Source organism: Grus americana, chromosome 21 (assembly GCF_028858705.1).
Source record: "Grus americana isolate bGruAme1 chromosome 21, bGruAme1.mat, whole genome shotgun sequence".
Taxonomy (NCBI): Eukaryota; Metazoa; Chordata; class Aves; order Gruiformes; family Gruidae; genus Grus; species Grus americana.
This window is the reverse complement of record NC_072872.1, coordinates 7,910,324-7,917,098: the sequence shown is the minus strand read 5'-3', so window position 1 is coordinate 7,917,098 and position 6,775 is coordinate 7,910,324. Positions and strand designations below refer to the sequence as shown.

At 43.6% G+C, this 6,775-nt stretch overlaps 1 long non-coding RNA gene across 1 annotated transcript; it reads right to left on the bottom strand.

Annotated features, from left to right (window-relative positions):
* Positions 1–1,428: 1,428 nt before the first annotated feature.
* LOC129215978 (uncharacterized) lies at positions 1,429–6,501 on the bottom strand. Its single transcript, XR_008580153.1, has 3 exons — positions 6,378–6,501; positions 2,959–3,159; positions 1,429–1,451 (listed from the first exon to the last, which is right to left on the bottom strand). It is a non-coding gene; the product is annotated as an uncharacterized LOC129215978 (long non-coding RNA).
* Between the last annotated feature and the right edge of the window lie 274 nt (positions 6,502–6,775).

Sequence of the window (6,775 nt, the reverse complement as noted above, 5' to 3'; positions counted from 1 at the left end):
AGCGGTCCATAGCTGCCCTCAATGGATTAGTCCAGAATTACACAGAGGTAACTTCACTGACTTCACCAGAAATATTCCTAGTATAAAAGCAGTGCAAGAAAGAGATAAGACACTGAAGAATTTAAACCACACAAGATTAAACCCTGCAAACGGGGGGTGGGGGTGCGTGCAGAATGAAAAGAACAGAACCCATAAATCTAATCTGATTTCTTTTTTCTTTTTCTTCATTATACAGCCATGGACTAACTAGGTAACTGGTCAGGCTTTTTGTGAATCATCAATTTGCCCCTTTATTTCAGGAAGTATGGGAGCTCTCATGAAAAGTTTGCCCACAAACCCGAGCCCAAAGGGTAACGTTTTGGTTGTCTACTACGCACTATCAGGCTGGGGGTCTGGATACATCCTTCTCTCATTTCGCATCTTTGTGCCCCAAACCAAAGGGAGGGGAGACAAAGCTGTGGACACAGATCTGCTGTGACAGACGTGCATTTGTGTGAATGACATGCATTTCTTCGAATATTCTCTCCCCACCTTGCTCTCAGACTCCCATGCACCTTTGTTGCGCTGGCCCTAACTTTATATCATCCACGGGGGCTGAGCAGGAGAGCAGTAGTCGAAAGCAAACGTGAGGCAGTCACCCAGCTCATTTGGCAGGTACGTGCAGAGAGCAGAGGGCCATTCCTGAAAAGCATCTTTGCCTGCACATCTCCTCGACATTCCTGAATGTGTTTCTTACATACCATAAAGGAAAGACAACTGTCCAAAGTGGAAAAAAATATGCAGAAGCAATGGTATTCACTACTTAAGCTCTGAGGTAGGTAAGAATGTAGCCCAGACACTTCCCTTCTTTTGACAGGGGTCATCCGAGCCCAAGAACAGCTGGAAAGCAATACTGTGACACAGCATTGCAAGGTTTCCAGATCTTGGACATTGCTTCTATTTGCAAGGGGTGAAAACAAACCCATCTGAACAGTTGCAAAATTCAATTGTGTCAGGTCATCTGTTCGGGAGCTTTCGGTGTGTCCCTTTGGCTGGAGAACACACTCCGATGCCGAGAAGCTTTCTCATCAAAATCCATGTCCCTCTACAAAATGTTCTGGCTTCAATTAAATGTTATTTCTTTCACTGTAAAATATTTTGATCAAACATCCCAGCTTCTCCGATAGCCTCCTAATATGAGTTCATTAGTAAATATAATTCCTTTAATAAGAATTAATAAGGGGAATTGAAAATATTTTTATACCTAGTGAGACCCAAATAAACTACATAAACCTCAAGCAGCAATTAATCCCGGTTTGAGGGTGACAACAGCATGTAAGGTTTTGCTGGTAAAAGAGGATAATTATTGCCAGAATGCGATTTACTTGCTGAAAGTCCCTGTAATAGTGAGCTGGATAACTTTTATGGGCCCCATCTGTACTTTACTCACCTTCCTTGCAGCCTGCCTGTGTCTTGTGAGGAAAGTACAGCACGTGTAATGGAGAAAGAGAGAGCAGTAATGTTAGTAGGAAGGAACGAAGTCCAGCGGAGCAAACAGGCATACATATGAGGAAAGACTCTAACAAGGGTACTCATGTGTTTCAGCATTACATAAATAGCTCCCCTGCTTTGTCTCCCAGTAGCCCCAAATCTCAGTAATTCACATTTCATTGTTCATTGCACTTTACAGAGAGGCAGCAGAAATAAGAGACGCGGCTTGTGAAAAGAGGGACACTAATTTGGGACCTTCTTTAAAGTTCCTTCTCCTCTGTAACAAGGCAGTGCCGAGAAGAGCGTGGCAGAAGCAGAGACTGAAATAACAAAAAGAAACATCAGTTCCTCTGGCCTGACCAGAATAACAGAGCCCAGACACCTTCCCTCTCTTAGCCTGCACTAAACCTACTAAGTTATGCTTGGAAAAAGCATATTTTCCGAAGTGGCATCCAGTCTCGATTTAAAGATTTCAGGCACAGAAAACCTACCACTTCCATGTGATAGTTGTTCCAGCAGCTAAGGACTTCCAGTGATAAGAATAATTTACCTTCTTTGAATTTGTCTTCTCAACAGTGCTATTTTTCTGCTAACGTGAGGACTTCTTCAGGACTTTGTCCTCTCTACACGTGAGGATACTGATACACGATAACCATATTGCCCCGGATCTTCATTTTAGCAATAAATACTGGTTCATACGGGCCCATCCCAAGCCCTGGAACGAGGAATGTGGTCACTGGGTAAGCAAAATGCACTAGTGCAACTGAAACACCTGCAACACCTAAAGCTTCCTGCTTTGAAGACAGGAGCAGGAAGCCAGCGTGGAAATCTCAGCTCAGAAGAGACTTTTGTGGTTTTGAATCTTGCTGAGCCTTCGCTCCCTGACGAGCTCACCCTGAAGACAGGCACAGGAATTCACGGGGCTCCCCTCTCCTGAGCTTTTCAGAAATGCCGGCTGGCTGCACTGTTACATTTGCAGGAAGGAGACAAAGGTCCAGCTGTACGACCTGCGCGGCGAGCTCCCTCCACGCTCGGGCGAGGCACAGCGCCGTGCTGCAGCAGAGGGGTTACAGCGGCTCTACCTGTAGCTTGCTAATGCAGCTTGTGCCCGGACAAGCAAATGATTGTTCAAGCGATTTTCTATTTTAAGGTGAAGGTGGTACATGCAGAAGATCTCAATGTCACTACAAAGCAGGGAGGGAGGCTGTAAGGAGGAGGAAGGCAGAAACCTTCAACAACTAATGTCAATTTTCTGCATCAAATATTTTGATAATTAAACAAAGCTGATCAAGAGAGGAAAACAGCATGTCTCCAGAGCTCCGGAAGCAGAGGCCCATTAAATAGAAGAGTCAGAAAGTGCCAGAGGCGGCAGCCTCAGATTAATGGCACTCCAGTAATAGATTTTCCCAGGCACAGTCACACAGGAGACAACTACTGTGTAGCCAGAGCAGCGATGAGGCCGTTAAAGCAACAGTAACATTAAATCACCTGGTACCACGGGGTGAGGGGATGGATGGGCGTGCATCGGCACTGCAGAAGGTGTAAAGCTCAATCTGCTTGCAGGCAAAGGGACTGGATCCCAGCAGTCCTTTACAGCAGGGAAGGCAGGCGGCTCAGATGTAGGACGCATATAAAAACAGATAAACAGTAGTTCCAGAAGGATGGCGAGCCGAGCACAAATACCTCTTCCTGAAATGGAGAAGCAGGCATTAAACGTAAACATCATAGTGTTTGGTTTTGCCAAGACTGACCGTGTCTGGTTTGGTTCAGTTCCTCTTCTTTTCTTAATCAAGTACTGGTTTTATCGCTAGCGTTTCTCCACTGACTTTCAGAGTGTTAAAACACCATTTTGAATTTGTTTAAATGCAGCTAAACTTCAGGAAGGGACTGGGAGGGATGGATGGCAGCAGGGTGGGAAAGCAGCCCTGCTTTCTTATTATCAAGTCAGTTTTATCTCAGCAGCGTTTGAACTGATCCTCCTTGAAATGTCCATCTTGTCTAAAGCATTTCTTTCCATTTTTATAATACAATAACAACAGAAACGAGGGCTTCTTCCAGGCCAGGCTGGCATGGATTAGAGTCCACCGCAGAGTACTTCACTCCCAGCTGGGATGTATGGAAACCAGATGAAGTGGCTGAAAATCGGAAACAACTTTGAGACGTACTTGAATCCTGATACGATCACATCACAGGGATGGGTTAGATTTATGATCTTATCTAGGATTTTTGTTTGTAATCAATCCCAGACCTACTGGCTATCACTCACTATAAGCTTATGATTTCCTGGTGCTAACAAGGAAAAAGTTGGGACATCAAACTATGAGGGAGTGAAGCCAAGCTGTATTACAGATAGAATCAGAAATGGAATGCAACAACAACAACAAACCCCACCTAAAACCCACACTACAAAACAAAAGAAAAATGATAGCCTTCCGCAGCCTGTAAATTTCAGCCTTTGTCTCTTTTGGCCCATGCTTCATACATAAACTACGGTGTGTGCATAAATCCCCCGTTTCCACGCAGAAAGATTTGGAGATAAAAGCTAACAAAACAGAAATTAAAATGGAATAACCTGAGATCAAAGCACAGCTTCAGCGTGGAATACAGTTGCTATCCTTAATCACGCACATGCAGTGGGCCATGCAGCAAAATGCACCGATTCGCTGGTCTTCTCCCTCTGAGGTTACTATAATCTCATCATACAGTGCTACTTATTTTGCTGGATTGCCTACCACATTTATCATGGCAAAGCCTGAGCCTTTTGCAGGTGACTTGGACAGAAGATGGCTAAGAGCATCTATTGAGCAGATTTGACCCTCTTTGCTTACTTGAGTGAAATTAAAGAGAAGAACTGCAAACCAGGGATGGAGCCCATGGCACTAGGATCTAGCCAATTCTAGACAATATTAGGCAGTTTTCACAATTCCAATGCCAGTATATGAATAGGGAAACAGCATATATTTGTGCATGATATTTCTTTGTATCTTCTCCCATTATTATTAAGACAGACACAAGATTTACAAAGGCAGGGAGTGACAGGCCAAGGGGAATGGCCTGAAGCTGCAGGAGGGGAGATGGAGATGAGATGCGAGGCAGAAATCCTTCCCTGTGAGGGTGCTGAGGCCCTGGCACAGGGTGCCCAGAGAAGCTGTGGCTGCCCCTGGCTCCCTGGCAGGGTTCAAGGCCAGGTTGGATGGGGCTTTGGGCAACCTGGGCTAGTGGAGGGTGTCCCTGCCCATGGCAGGGGTGGCACTGGGTGGGCTTTGGGGTTCCTTCCAACCCAAACCATTCTAGGATTCTATGATATTCAGCTGTGACAAAGCCACGCTGGAATCTGGACAGCATTTCAGTCTAATTATGTCATTAAGACTTGTTTGAATATGACCATTCAGATGATAGGAATGGCAGGGTACCAGGAATGAATACCCAAGTGCAAGTACATTATTTCGACTGTGTCCCTTTCTCAGGTTGCCAGATGCATTTCTTTGCACGCCTTTTCCTGGGGATCCTGGCATCAGTGGCACATTCTGGTACCCTCTTTATCTGTGACGGGTTGAAGAGAAACAGACTTAAAGGCCAGATACCCCTCACAGATCAAACGCAGAAGTTAAAATGCATCCTCTACAACAGTTGTCTTATAATAAGTGGATACAGCAAATTTCCCTGACGGGTGACCGTTGAGCTGCAAATAAGCCTCAGACAGGTTAGAAGGCATTAGGAACATCCCTGCTCAGCATTCTGAACTGCGCTTCACACAGCGAGGAGCTTCCAAATCCACACGGAGTTGCTTTCTTCTCAACTTTGCATGGATTAGCTCTGAGACTAACACTGTGACAAATCTGTTAATGTTTTAACAGGCAAGTATTAATTTTGTACATACCCTTCAGTCATTTTCCATATGGAAATGGAAACCTTTTTTTCACAAACAGTCTGTTAATATTTTCAATATAAGCAGAAAAAGATTGTTCAAAATGAAAAAGTTTCAACTGGAGGCACTCAGATTGTTTCAAAAATTAGAATTCTTGTGCAGTACCTATGGGTTCTGTGAAAAAAACATTATGTCTGCTGTATAAATGGAATAGATAGGTTTAGAGCAGGAGACATTTAGCAGCTTGCCTAGGATCACTCCAGGTTGGAATGTAGCCTATGAATCCCAAACCCAATCCAAAGGGGCTTTCTCGTCAATACTGGAGCATACTACTCAAATCTGCATTTGGTTCATGAGCTCACAGTCAACCCTGTGCAAGCAGCAGCCTACAGCATAATTAGTCCCCCAAAGCAAACAGAACTAACAGGGAAATAGTTAGGGCCAGGCTCTTTTATTGTGTATAAATCAGATCTATAAATCAAGAGTGACTCAGCTGAAGTTACTGGTGTTGCTCTCCTCTGGAATGAATGGATCAGAATCTGGTCCACACATTTCTCAGAATCAACATTTGTAACTGTATCAGTAGCCTGGAATGTCTCCTAATTGGCACCAAATGTGAAACAGCTCATTACCTGGGCAAGGCAAATAGCACGAAAGAGATGTCAGAAACTGAATGTAAAGTACAAATAGAAACATAAAGAGCAAACAAGTTCCACACACAGATAGGAACTGAGGTGTAACAAGCATTAAATAATAGCTATAAAATTTTATGCGTGTACATGAATTACAATATTATTTCTTGCAAGCTGATGCTCACAGTAAAGGTGTGCAATGTTTTCCTCTCTGTGATGTAAAAATGACTCATAAAATTAGTATGTAACAGTATTTGTGTTGTGTAAATATCTTGCAGATTTGTACTAGTGTATCTTGGTGACACTGAGATTTATGTGCGTGTAGAATCTTTTGAACCTACTTGACTGCAAACGGCTTACAAACCAGCTGTAGAAATATTGTGTTACCCGTGAGCTTAGTAACTCACCAATACAGGTGTACGCTGCAGGGTCGATGTCCTTTGTGCTACCTAATAAAAGATAGAGGTTGGCATCTGTAAAGGAACTTGAGGAGAAAGACAGCCATAACATGCTGAAATCACAGCGTCAGGCAACCAGGTCGGCTGTTAATCTTCAAAAAAGAAAGTGCTCGAGGATCCTGATGTTTATTCAAGCAAACAAACTTAATAAATCCTGTTAAAATGTTACTAAGAGTTTTGCTGCTCTGCTTGAGATTTGTACCCTCAAGTCTGAATGCTGACTGAGGGAAGGAAGTACTATTAACTAATGCAGAAAATAAATCCTGCTTTATTTGCAACCAATGTAACTTCTTGACAACAACAAACCGTAAGTTTGAAAGATGCCATAACAACAAGGCCAGCACAGA